The 14658-nt window shown below is 39.0% G+C and overlaps 1 protein-coding gene across 4 annotated transcripts in view; it reads left to right on the top strand.

Moving 5' to 3' along the window:
• Positions 1 to 14658, top strand: part of MAGI3 (membrane associated guanylate kinase, WW and PDZ domain containing 3) — a 128687-nt gene that overhangs the window by 27568 nt on the left and 86461 nt on the right. Inside the window, exon 1 of one of the 4 annotated variants that reach the window (XM_087959574.1) lies at positions 1767 to 1830. The exons of the other annotated variants lie outside the window; for them this stretch is intronic. The gene's annotated coding sequence lies outside the window, so the exon portion shown is untranslated. Of the gene's footprint in view, positions 1 to 1766; positions 1831 to 14658 lie in introns of those variants that run through there. 4 annotated transcript variants of the gene reach the window in all.

The raw sequence follows: 14658 nt of genomic DNA, 5'->3' as shown, positions 1-14658 counted from the left end.
TTAGTGATCAGTGATTTTTGCCTTGCTACTGTCCCATGATTCCTGGTGCTTATCCATTGCTTTTCTGGTTGTGATATCATATACACATTACCTTGAATGCAAGAGAGATATACAAATCTCTGGACGTTGTTCTTTTATTATGTTTTCATGGATGCATTTATGCTGTGCTGACCTCTTGGAATGATTGCCCATTCCAATTCATTGATTGGCCATTCCAATTTTGAGAAAGATTCACTGTTATCCTAAATCCTTTTTTGTTTGAAAATGGTGTGTCCGAGTATGGCTTGATAGAAGTCCAGAGCTTTATAAATAGTTTTGTAATCTTTTTCAGTCTGAGAGGTTTCAGTGATTTATTTTTTTCCAAAGGTTTTCAGAAATTTGTTTTCAGAAATCAAATTATATAAAGTAAGTTTGTTTAAATAAATAATTAAGTGCTCACACAACTGATCCTAGTTATCTCTTTAATTCAGTTGATTGAATTAAAGATGGGAAATTATTCTCTTACAGTGCATTGCATGAAGTAAATGAAACATACATGGAGCTTTGATACTCATTTGTCTGCACTACTCTTTATAGTATCAGTAGTTCACACATGATAGTATTCACTGGCAAAGCTAAACAAAAAATTACAATATTTGAAACTGGTGAATACAAATTTTCATAACTATGAGTGATATGTTAATATTCTAGCACCTGCAAGAGGCTTAGGGAAACTTAGTTAATACAATTTTATGATTTAAAAAAATAGTTTTCTTTAACATAAAGTGTTCTGGTTATCCAAAGAATGTGTTTTGCAGATCATATCACATCCAACTCATACATACAATGTTTGCAGTTCTATACCATTCTTGAAAATTACGGCTTGGAGCTGCAAACCCCAAGGCCTGTATTCATGCACATATTTTACTTAACCATACTTACTAAATTAATCCAGTTGGCAAATTTGACCAATAGCTAGGTCACGAAGTATCAATCACATTTTAGTAAATTTAGCCATGGTAAGCTTAGAATATTCTGAATAACTTACCTGAGAGAACCAGCTGTTTTTGTACCAAACATGTTAATTAGCTAGTAAACAGACATTTGCCTATGTAGATAGAAGTAGGTAGTCACAAATTTATAAAAATACTTTGGGATTTTCTATGACATTGTATAGAAGTAGAATATTGTCCTTTATCGGTTGTCACAGTACATTATAGAAAATCATCCAAATCCAGGCAAATAACTGTCCGATCCAGTTAAAAGAAAGTTTGAGGAATTGTTCTGTATCAGCATTAGGTAGCAGTAATGGTTTACTCTCGGCTTTATCAGAAATGTCAATATATGTACATAATAACATCAGAGAAAGGTATAACATTGTGATTAGGTTAAGTTAGGAAGTATCTGGCAGTTTTATTTTGTAACAAGATCAAATAGTGTTATTTGGTAAGCAAAAAGGAATAAGGGCTGAGCCATTTTCTGATGACAGACAAGTTAAACGGGACACACTGAAGGAAGACAAGTAAAGGTCCCAAGAGACTTGAAGCTTAGTGTTTTTGTAACCTGATGTTAGGCATCTTGATTTAAATTTCAAGTGTTGGGAATTGCAAATATGTGATGTGATGTTATTCATTCAGTGGTGTCTGAGTCTTGGTGATTCTGTGCTTGATCTCTCCACATCGTCTGATCTTGCACTATTTTTTTTAATTTGAGTTTTTCTGTGCTCTGGCTAGGGTCAGCATTGATGATATCCAGCCACCATGTTCTTTGACAGCCTGGTTTCCTTTTACTGCTATGTCTTCCAAACGTAATTGCTTTTTCCAACAAATTCCCAAGCATGATATGGTCAAAGTAAGTGAGCCACAGTTTTGTGATTTTGATTGCATCTATAAGCTTCCTTTAATAATCAGCAGAGGGACTATTGCTATATAGAATGCTTCTGTTTAGGGTTACAGATATTCCTTTTACCTGCAAATTGCATCACCCATTCCTCCTACAAGATAACCAATATGCTAATTTGCCGTACATTTTGTTAAATTTTTATTGTTCTGTAATCTTTAAGATTTAAGATTCTGTTTTTGATACCATTTCCTGTGCAATGTTATAAGCATGCAAAATGATATTTGTTTTAAATTATGTCTTGAAAAATAACATAGTTCTTACACATTTAGTTTTAAAGTTTCTGAACTACTATTCAAATAGAGCTAGAATGTAAGGATGCACGTAGCAGGTAATTTTAGTTGATATTAATCCAAACATATCCAGATGTATTGGTCATAGAAGAATGATAGAATTGGAAAGAACTGCAGGGATCATATAGTCCAGGGGTGTCAAACTGGATTTCTTTGAGGGCCAGATCAGCATTGCAGTTCTCCACGGGCCGGCCACGGAGGTGGGGAGACAGGACGGATGCCTCCTGAAACATCCTCCTGGCCAAAATGGGGCATGAGGAGCTACATGTGGCCCCTGGCACCCCATTTTAGCTGTCAGGGTGCTACAGGAGGCTGTCCAGCCTGAAAATGGGCCCCCCATGCCCCATTTTTGCTAGCACAGGCACCATGGACCAGTCCTTTGCTATGTTCAGGCCAGCCCTGCAGGCCAGATTTAAGCACGGATCCAGCCCACAGGCCTTGAGATATAGTCTAATCCAATGTGAAGAAAGGCCATTTAAATCATACAAACCTGCCCAACCTCTTCACAAAAAATTCTGTCACTCTTAGAATGTACATACCTGTCATACCCCTATCGGAATCTGATTTGGAGGAGGAGGCTGAGCAGCTGACAGGGAGTGGGAGTATGGCTCCGTTGGCTGTGGAAGAAACTGGGGAAGGGCAAACTGGGGAAGCTGGGAAAGCCCAGCTGGGCAGAGCAGGGGAGAGGTAGAGCAAGGGAGAGAGAATTTGGAGGAAGACCCAGGCCCACCCCCTCTTCATCCTAGGGCATGCAGGGAGGAATGGAGAAGGGAACAACATGAGTTGCGTGGCTTACAGGAGAGGAAAGGGCCCTAATTCCTTTCATTAGCTGCAGCTGGGAACACAGTGTTTAAAAAGGGAAGCTGTGCACACCAAAGTTGTTGGGAGGAAATCATGAATTATCAGGTATCATCGAGGCTTATCTTGGTTCCTGGCATCTTCCCAACTGTGTGTGTTTTGCTGGGCTTTCAAGTTTGTAATTCCTTCTCCTGCCCTGTCAAGTTAATTACTGCAGCGTGGTTTGTATGGATTTTTATTTACAGTTTCTATGTACTTTGTTTTTGGACTGAATTTCCTCCACTTAAAAACTGTTCTTGGGAGAGTTTTTTCTCCAGCCGAAGGTAACCTGAACATTGGGGGCAAAGTTGGAGGTATTAACGGGACATTTCTTGCTTATTTGACTGCGTTGCCTTTGTGCCACGCCCCCAATTTCCTTCTCAGGAAAGCACTGCCAGGAACTGCTGTTAGCAGTCTTATGTGGGACCAGCAACACATAAGTAAGACACCTATGGTACTGGGTACACATGAACTTATAAAGATCATCACCTTATAAAGACACCTATGGTACTGGGTACACATGAACTTATAAAGATCATCATAGTGTTTACTTACAATGCAAATCCTTTTTCAACACTTGGCCTGAAGACTTTCATTGAAATATAATATGCTTAGAGTAGAATCTGTACTACAGAAAAAATAAAGCCTTAATTTGCTATGGAAATAAATTTAAGTTTCTCTCAGTCTCATACCCCCTCTTATATACAGTATAAGATATAGGCCAGAGTGCAAACTCTAAACTTTTACCTTCTATTTGAATGAACTGAAAAGTTCAGTCTTGTGGTAGCTTTTGTAGTAACTCAGATATCCTTTCTTCAAAGATACTCTCTTAGAGAAACAGAGACTTATAAGAGGTTTTCATGCAACTTTTTTAACATCCATGAGTTCTGTTGTTGAGAATGGATTCAATCATTTAAGGAAAAATCTTCCAGCCTCAAGAATCTGACAGGTTGATTCAATGTTTGGGAGGGGAGATCAAAATTTTCCAGGTGTAGAATAAGCATTGGGTAAGACAGTGGTTTTTTTTAACATGATAACTTTTCTTATTTTGTAACCTATAGATTCAAAGATACCAAAAGTTAAAAAGACAACAAAAATCCTTTCAGCTGGAAACAATTGTCTAGTAAACAGTACATGTAGAAGCAGGTTGTCCTTAAATTCTGAGATAAATGTAGTGTAGAAGCACAACTCCCAAGGCAGAGTTTGTATAGTAAAGGGACAAATGTGATCTAAATGATGGAGATGAAGGCTTGTTTGACTTGACAATTTTGTGGATATCAAAATCCTGTTTAAAGGGAACACAGTACTTAGCAAGACAAATCAACAGTGGATCAGTATAGCAAAATTAGAAATGAATTTATAGTGAACTTGGAAATGACCCTCTAAGACCATGATGTAGCATGCAGAGCCATTTGTGCGGGCATACCATTTATGCAGCCAAACTTACCTGCACTGTGCATGCGCGCGCCTCCCAGCTGATTTTCGGCCTCTTTGAGGCTGTTTTTTCCCTCCCAGAGGCTCAAGGGAAGCCTCTGCAGCCTCGGGAGGTCAAGCGGGCCTTCCGGAAGTGCTTGTTTTCAGCCTCTGGAGGGCCTCTGGAACCTGGAGGAGATCACTTTCGCCCTCCCGGAGGCTCAAGGGAAGCCTCTGCAGCCTTGAGAGGCAGAAAAATGGGCCTTCCAGAAATACCAGAAGTGCTGAAACGGGTCCGTTTTCAGCCTCCTGAGGCTGCAGAGGCTTCCCTTGAGCCTCCAGGAGGGCGAAAATGGCCTCAAATGGGCCAAAAATCAGCTGGGAGGTGCACGCATGCGCAGTGCCGGTAAGGGGTGAGGGTGTTGTGTGCACATGCACAGGGGGGCGGGGCGCATTGCATTGTGGGTGCTGGCACATACATGCTTTCAGCACACCAGAACAAAAACATTCGCCATCACTGCTCTAAGACTATACAATTTGTATAGTATTTATTTATGGAGGGGATGATAATGATCACTAATGGTTGTAGAGTTCAGGAGTTGTTCATTAGCTACACTTAACCAAAAAAGGAGCACTGATTCAGTGAAGAGTGATAGCTAAAATTATTTTGCAAGTTCTTATCAAATTATTTTATGAAAACAAACTCTGTATTTAACATAGGGTACAGATGTTTTGCAAGCATCTGGACCCAAGGAATAAAATTGATTGTGTCAAAATATAAAGTCATATTAAGGAGCATATGATACATGGAGCACAAAATTAGGTAACAGTAAAATATAACATTCTGAGTAAAAGAAATAGGACTTCTTCAGCTTCAACCACAATAACACACAGGCAGTCGATACAAACTTAAGGTAAACCTTTTCAAACTCGATTGCAGAAAATATGACTTCAGCAACAGAGTGGTTGAGGCCTGGAATGCCTTCGACTCCATTGTTACAGCCTCAAACCCTCGTAGCTTCAATCTTAAAAGTGTCTACCATGGATCTCACCTCATTCCAAAGAGGTCTTTAAAGAAGGCTTGCAGAAGTGCACCAGTGTGCCTACCGTCCCTGTCTTACTGTGCCAATTTATCTGTATCTACTTCCTTTGTTTATGTTCATACCTATACTTGTTATCTTGTACATGTTTGACAAACAAATAAAATAAAATATGTTTTACACTGTCACTGAATTATTGTTAATATAGAACTGTAGTGTTGCTTAAATAGAATTAATATTCTAAATATGTTAATGTTTTGAATGTTTTTATGTTTTTATGTTTTTATATTTCTGTTTTTATCATAGTGTAAGCTGCCAGACTTACTTTGGATAGTGAGATGGGTAGCATGTCAACAGTCAATCAATCAATCAATCTTACATATAAACTTACTCTTTAAATTTCTATCTTATGTGATACTTATATCTGAAAAAAAATGGATATCCTATGTAGATTGCCTGTAGCTTCTGGTTGGTGAAATGTAAGAAATAATCCTTGGTTGTAGCTTGTATTGTACTTATATGGGATCCTTCCACAAGTTCCTAGAACATAGGGTATAGGCTAGACTTGGAGGTTGAAATAAGTCCCATAAAAATGGCAGTTGCAAACTAATTACTGTTGTCAAGGAATTACATAGCAATGAGTTAGTTAGTTAATCCTAACTCAAGGGACCCTTTTCTTTTACAGTAGGAATAAATATAACAAAGGCTGAGTTTGTATTTAAACATTTTAGAATATGAGTGGAAAATACTTAAATGGCTGAAACAAGGCTGAGAAAATCATAATGAGCACCCTAGCACAAAAATTGTATAGAACAAGACTGTAAGATAACTGGGCCGATGATGTCAACTTGAATAAAAAAGAATGTCATGAAGAGTACTATCGTGATGAGTGAGCAAGAACAAGAACTGTGATGAAACAATAACAAGAATTTGTTCTCACACCAAAAGACTAATTCTTAATGAGAGAAAAAACATTTAAAAAGTTGCTCTCTGGCTATAAGCTCATAAGAAAAAGTCCTTGCTAGGGTTACAAAAAATTGGAAGGTGTCTTTTCCATATGGATGTGTACACATGGAAGTATATAAGAACTAGTATGCTGGGAGCAGAGATCCCAGAAAAAAAATACCAAGGCAAAATATCCACACTGGTAAAGACTCCTACTTCTTGAGCAATGCTGCAGCCTATAGTATAGTGTTCTGTCTCCCCTTCCCTTTCCCCCAAAAGGTAAGGGATTATACACACACACACACAAACACCGACTGGCAAGCTGGCTCGAACTTCACAGAACAAATCCTCTGTAACTGATAGCATTCTTGGCATCCCACTGCGTCCTGCCTGCCGAGTCCGAGCTGGCAGCAATTGTAAATCAAAGTCTTACTCACACAGAGGGAAATGGGTCTTTTACTTCACAAAGCACAAGGCAGTCCACAAAACAATTGTTCTTCCAACATAGTCACGAATAAAGTCTAAAGTAAGTTAAACTTTGTCCCGTACAAAGTTTAAGGAGAAAGCACACCCACTTTTATCCCCTGTGGGGTGTGGCTCAGTGACTCAGCTCACTCTCTGACCCTCCCACGCCTCCTACATTGCTGCTCACATTTCTCCCTAAGACGCTGCTTGGGGTCAAGCCAAGACTCCTCTTCACTCCCTGTCAGGGGCTGCTCTGACACGCCTTCCTCCTGATTCATCTCAGGCTGTTCCTCTCGGTTGTCTGATGGAACCTGACACATTACCATGGAGGAAGGCATTGGCAGGGAGGAAGGTCCTAGGGAGGAAGGCATTGCCAGGGAGGAAAGTCCTGGGGAGGAAGGCATTGCCAGGGAGGAAAGTCCTGGGGAGGAAGGCATTGCCAGTTCCTCCCCCTCATCTTCCAGGTCCTCTTCCTCTGACAGCATAGCTTCGGGAGTCGGGGCCACAACAGTATAGTATACAATTTTGAACGAAATTAAGGCTGTTTTAATGAGTTACTCACTGCTTTAATGTATTCCCACTGCTGTTTACTTAGGTGTATCTTTTGATATCAAACCCAATGTATTCCCCAATTCTGTTATATACTAACTCTTATCCTGTTGAAAGACTTACATTTTTGCCTATATCTTAGTACTTCAAAGGCTATATACTGGAACATTTTCTTGGAGGGCCTTCCCCTCTTTTGGAATATTTTTACAATATGGAATGCTTTAGAATGTGTTTGTTAAAAATGGAATTTAGGATTAATTTTGCAGTTGAATGACTGAGCAAATTATTTCCCATTTATGAATTCTTCCCAGTTTATTGAAGAACATACAGTGTATACAGCAAATATTCTATGTATATGCCACACACTCTGGAAACCATTTCTATTTTGGATTATTTTATATATCTGAGTTGTAAAGCACAGGGGTAGCTTGTGGGAGATTTGGCATGGATTGGAGGTGGGTAAGAGGCAGGTGTAAGTTGAAATCTGGTGCTCTTATATTGCTTTGCTGCCTGCACAGGAGAAGGGCCTTCTTTTTATTTCCAGCTTAAGAAAGAAACCAGAAATCAACCCATTTGTCCTACAGGCTCACAGAAATGGACATTCTCAGTTGTACGGGTCACAGAATCCGAAGAGTGGGCTGTCTCCTGCTTCCTTGCTTAAAGACGGAGTCAATCAAAGTTTAGTCCGGCCCCCTTTCCACTGCGCATGCCCAGTTTTTGACTCCATCGTCATGCAAAGAGGACACAAGGAAAGAGTGCTCAGAAAGAAAGATAGAAAATATAGTAATAACACTTTGGATTCTTCGAGAAAAAAAGAGGAAAAAGAAAAAGAGTGAAAGTCAGCAAATCGTGAATAAACGAAAGAGCCGGGATCTCATATCAGGACGGGAAAGCCCCACATAGCTGCTTGGTGCTTAAAAGGGCAAGCAGCAGCAGCCTCAGTAAGAGTGGGTGGGCTCTTGATCGGCTAGTAGAGAGGGCTAATTAACAAACGTTCAGCCATCCCATAGCTGCGAGGCGAAGAGGAAGCGGGGAGGACTGGCAGACTGCTGTAGAACGGCAAAGGGAGCCTTTAAACAGCCAATGGACATTTTGTCCATCAACTTAAGAGTTGAGCAACAAAACGACAGGTATTTTCATTGAAATTATAGCTGTAATGTAGCCAAATGTATGAACCCTAGAACTGTTCTTCCTCATTTCTAAATTGGAACAAATAAGTACTTTTCTTTCTAGAACTACATTTAAAATGAAACATCGGAAATTTATACGGATACTTGCTTTACTTGCAAAAAGTTGGAAATTAAAGAGGCTAAAACTATTCAAGTAGAAAGAATTTTTATTTTTGAAAGACAAAATTAAAATTATTTAATGAATCTGCATTATGGAATTATAGCCTGAAGCTTGCTTGCTTTTTTTAATCTACTTTGCCATTAAATAAGGGATTTCCTTTTTGGAAACTTTCCTTTTTTGAAAGAGTGAACTAAAAGAACCTCTTTGGGAAGCTGTTTTGTTTACATATCAATTGTACAACAAAACCTTAAAGGTTGATTATCAGAGTACAAGATGGCTACTTAAAAGGAAATATTTAATTTATGGGCCCATGAAGTGTTCAAACTTTTTAACTGTTTAATGGAACTAGAAGTTACTAGTGATGATGAAGAAATCCCTCTGGAGATAACTGAGATGGATGCACTAGATTAACAAATGCATTGGATGATCATTCAAAAATTGAAAAAGACGTTTTGGATTACCCGTTCAAATTGAAATGTAAGGGATTTATTGGGGTTATTTCATGGAAACTATTAGTGGATAGATAATAAAAAATTCTAGAGCAGAGGAGAAGATACTAAAAAAACCACAATTTTATTTATGGCATTTAAGAATGGTTGGAAGGAAGAAGAAAAAAAACAAAATGTATTTATCTGATTATGGTTAAATAATGAGTTCTTATTTCTGGTGATATTGAACGGTTATCTGGATTGGATAGCATCCCTTTTAGAAATGTCTAATATTAGTATTTAAGGGTTATTTTTGGTGACATTTAATAGATTTTAAATTTTTTATAATTGTTAAGAGAAAGATGACAATGAAAAAGGGGGCCATGTATTTATATGTAGGTATTTTTGTTCATTTTTATTGGATCTCTGCTGAATAATAGATTAATAAATGGAGATTTAAAGAAGTGTTTATACAAAATGGGATAAGACATGGAAAGAAGAATATCTGGTTGTATTTTAAGTGACAGTTACATTTGTTAATAAAGCTACTTTTAGATTTTTTGCAAGAAACCAGGAGAAATGTAATTTTGATTTTGGGATTTGGGATTATAGAAATAATGTGGATCTTTAATGATTGTGAAATCAGCAGAAACATCCTGAATGAGTCTAGTCTATTCTTTGTTGCAAGCAATTTGTAAGATAACTAAAATGGATTCAATTGTAAATCCAGGAGAAAACCAAATTGAAATGGATAGTAATAAATTGAGTTTTCTAAAAAAAAGAAAGGTATTAATATACAAGATACTGAAAATATCTAATTGTGTTTGAAGACTTAAGGAATTCAATCAAAACATTTCATCACTACTATTACCATATGTCATAGTGAAACATTTCCCCCTTGTATTACCAATATAGACAACATTGAAAGATTTCACAAATTATAACAAAAAGAATGCAAAAAGCAGGTCAACTACTTAATCTCTCAAAACAGCCTTTTTATTTCAGGGTACTGTATTAACGGAGGACTTTCCTTAACAAGTTTAGCCAATTCAATCGCTCATATATCTCTGATTTTGTTTAAAAATAGCATCTAGATCAAAATGAACACAAGCGATTGCCAAATATAATGTAATCCTACTAGAATTGCAAGGAGTTTCAGCTCCTTCAAAGTTCAAAAAAGTGAGTGACTAGTAATATCCAAAAGAATCCTGTTGATTGACATAATGTAGTTTTAATAATGGTGGACATGTAAACTTTGAGGTTCTTGAGTACCATGACTAAGCATAATAACTCAAGCTTTATAAAGCTTGCAGGGAATGTTAATGATTTCTTAGATAGCAATTTTGTGTTTTCCCTTGTAAGGGTTACAAGAGGCCAGGATATGCGTTTGTCTTCTAGCCAATTGGACTGAGTCTGTCAAAGGTGCTTAGCTCCACCCCTGTTGCTGGACACGCTTTCGACTCAGTCCTCAGCCAGGATGGACAGTTTTTGGTTCTTCCATTGCCTATAGCACTGAAATGGGGGAAAAAAGTTTTAAAAAACGCAGCTCTGCTTCTCAGCTGCTCAATGGAGCCACAAAACAGCTGATTTGCTGCTCCAGCAGCTCTGGAGTGACCAGCAAGGGCTGTGGGGCCATTTCTGGCCTCCGTGGTGAAGAAGGAAGCCGTGTGGTCGGTGGCCATCTTGTTTTTGGCAGGCGGCATCGGCCCGCGTCTCCAGGCCCTGCTACGCACCCATGGGACAGCACTGGGCCATCGGCCCCTCGGAAGCAGCTGGATCCTGGATTCTTCAAAAGGGGTGACACACGTTGTGCCGGTGGGGGACCTGGTCCCTAGCTCCGAGGTAGACAGGCCTCATGGCCACACCCAGGAATTAAGGCCCTAATTTGTTCTGCCAGGCCTCAGTGGGGAAGAGTGCCAGCAGGACATGTTAAAACATCCTGCTGAGGTTATCTAGGGCTGAAGAAGGAGTGGCTGCAGCAGTGGGGGATAGGATAAATCGTATTCCCACTTATAATCACCCCTCATCAACTTCTACTCGCGTGCGTGTGCAAACAACAAAAGCCTCCTTTCCAATATGGCAGATGCCCCTAGGGGAAGCAGGGCCTCCAGAACAGGAACCCACAGCACAATTTCCTTTGCTCTGACTCAAAGGAGCAAACAAGGAAAGAAGGCCTTGCCAGCAAAGAAGGCCTCAAAAACAAAGAAGAAGGATGCTTCTAGGCATCAGAAGGCTCTAGAAAAACAGATTGCCAAAAGGCTTCCAGTGGGAGCAGCAGCAGATCACCTTCAAAAGGTGGCTCAGCTGCTTCCCAGCCTAGTGAGGATCTTCCTCAGGAGCAAGAGCCTGGTCCTTCTTCCAGAACAAGAGCTCAGGCCTGGTCCCCAGATGAAGCTGAAGGTCCTGCTGTGCAGCAACTCACTGCAGAAGGCAGGTGTTAAGGGGATCCATAAGAAGCCTTTCATTCAGAACCTTGGTAACAGTAGACTGGCAGACCTAGGCCTGTAATGGAAGCAACATTCACTCCTACAGCAGGAGGTCTTTGGCCCATTGAATCCACTGAAGCAGAGATTCCTGTAAATATGCAGGTTATTATAGACAGGGCCATCCGGAAAGAAATAGCTGAAGGGATCCAAAGATTTGTACATCATTTCTCAGAAGCTTCAGAAGTCTCTGTGATCCCACCAAGAGAGCAGGTGGGGCGTTTATCTGAAAGGGATTCCTTAATCCAGGACCCTGAGTCTCCTGATCCTTCAGTGTATGCTCCTTCTTCCCTGGCAGGGGAGGCAGGCAAAAGAGAATCTGACCTTTCAGAAGACTCCTGAGCAACCAGCCTTTTCCGGTCTGTTCTGCCCTAATCTTTTCAAATCCTTGCTATTTAAAGCCAGAAATACAGCCAATCTGGACCCAGATGCTGACGACAGAGTTCCCAGAGGAGACGTTCCTATGGAGTCTGATACTCTATTTGATGAGCCAACTATCAGAGTGGAGGTTGTTCCATCTCCTAAGCTCTTCCTTTGTGAACCTCTCAGTGGCTCAACCTTGGCGGATTCCTAAGGAAGATATATCTCTCCTCCAGGGATCTCTGATACAGCCAAAGCCCCAGTGGCTACAGCTGACAGCTTGGTGCTTGAGTGGAATGTTTTAAAACTCCACAAATTATCCAGCAATGTGATGCGAACTACTCAACCTTCCAGGCAACCTTCCACAATTCGTATCTATGATGCTACATGGCAAGCCTTTTCCTTTGGTGCTTTAAGTCAAAAATTAAGCCTATAGAGACTTCAATAGCACAGATTCTGGATTTCTTGCAGGCAGGGTGAGATAGGGGTTTTCCCCCCAATACTCTTCGATGTCAGGTGGCGGCCCCATCATCAGTGTTGACATGTGGAAGTTTGGAATCGTTGGCACATCACCCAACCATTCGCAGGTTCCTTAGAGTGCTTCCAACCTATAGCTGCCGGTGCTTCACAGGTATCTCCTACTTGGAACCTGTCAAAGGTATTGCAGTCCCTGACAAAAGCTCCATTTGAACTTCTTTGGTTGACAAGTTTGCATCTCCTGACTATTAAAGTGGCCTTCTTGGCTGCTATTTGGCCAGGAGAGTTTCAGAGCTGGCGGCTCTTTCAGTGTGTCCAGACCTATGCATATTTCACCCTCACAGGGTGGTTTTGAGGCTGGACCCGGCCTTCATTCTGAAGGTCAACATATGGTTCCATAGGGCGCAAGAGGTCCTTTCAGATTTCTGCCTGACTTGGAGAAAGTTAGTGTAGTGGGAGTGTTTTTCTTCTTCTTGGTAGTTCTTTGATTAGGCTGTTGTTTGTCTGAGTTGGGAGTTCCTTGACTGGGATATTGTTTACTGCTTGATTATTGGTCTGCTGATCTTATAAAATGTTATAATATTGGAAATATTACGGAGATTTATGAAGAATAGAGACAGAAGTTTGTACCTACAACATTGATGGACATCAGTGATGTCTTCTTCTTTGGATAGGCTATGTCTAAAAGGTTTAAATGAAGGAATGACAGCTATGGAACAAATTTTATTTGACAAAACAAAGTACCAAAATTGAAACTATGAAGGAAAATAAACTGAGTGAAGTTTTAAAAATTAAAAAAAGAAATATAAATGATAAGTCAAGAGAATCACCCGGAAAATGTTTTCTTGTTGGACTTACAAGAGTCTTGTTAAATCTTGAGGAGATCAGTGATGGGATAAAGAATTGAAGGAAGCTTAAATCCTATTACAATATCTCATTAAATTAAAGATTAAGACTGTTGAAAGTAAAAATATAAAGTTTGTTTATGTGATTAATGCTTAACTTTTTATTTTACAAAGTTACAGGACTTTTTGCGCACCAGAATTAAAAAGTTGATATTTTATAGATTTTATTATAAATAAGGGATATGATATGGGATGAAGACCTATCTGTTTGTAACCTTACAGGAAGAGTTATTTGTTTATACTTGTTATGATGAAGGTTGAAAGTCACTTTTTATATATTTCTTTTCCTTCTCATTTTCTTTTTTAGTGCACTTTGATTATTTTGCCCATTCTCTTTAAAGTTTAGCATTACTTTTTATTATTATAATTAAAATTCTTAATAAAATTATATTAGAGATAGTGACTATGGAACTTATTACAAAATCAGACAAATTATTTTCCAAGGCCTCGGTAAACAGAAAGCTGCTTCACCATACAGTTAGTCCTTGCTTAATTACCCTAATAAAGTTCAACAACTCCATCCCTAAATGGGAAATAATGTGACAATTAGTGTGCTTTGAGTAAAAAGATACAAGATTACTCAGTTTCACACCTTCAACTTTTCTTAGCCCTCTAAGAGCCCTCTAAATTGCATAGGAGAAACAAGTTGCACCTGTTAGTGCACAGAGTGCTACATTTTGCTCTACTTGCAGCTTCAATTACAAAGGCACTCCCATTTAGACTGCATTGTAATAATCCATATGGGAGCTTGCTACCAGTACCTTGTATTTCAAGATAAAGCACAACTGATGTATTAGCTGAAGATTGGATAATGCTTTGGGTTTAATTTCAAAAAAGAAATTCAGAGTTCTGTAAGATGTTGGTGAGAGTCATTTGTAGTTCTTTAAAGCATCTGTATCTTTTCCTTAAGGTTATTTGACAACTGTAGAAACACAACCTTATTAAATCTCAGCTTTCTTTTAAGGACAGTTCTTGTACATTGTTTTCTCCTTTTTAGTTTACTTTTAAAGTATTTTTGTGGTCAGAGGATTGTTATATTGATGACAAAATGATATTTTTGATTGTACCCTTATAGTAAAAAAATTACATAGAGAAGTTCATTTAGTGTACTCTTAAAATAGGCATTGAATTGGCCAAAGTGAACATCTTGCACTAATCAGTGCAATTATTATTAGAACTTAGTATGTATTTGCATACTAAACAAGGCATGCCTGGCTAATCTTGTTTCTTAGTCTATGAAAGGTATAAATACCTTAATATATATTAGAAATGTGGACCTAGTATAATTTCAGGAC

This window comes from Notechis scutatus, chromosome 3 (assembly GCF_049901735.1).
Source record: "Notechis scutatus isolate UNSWTSFEM ecotype Mainland chromosome 3, rNotScu1.2, whole genome shotgun sequence".
Lineage (NCBI taxonomy): Eukaryota > Metazoa > Chordata > Lepidosauria > Squamata > Elapidae > Notechis > Notechis scutatus.
This window is presented reverse-complemented; position numbering and strand designations above follow the sequence as displayed.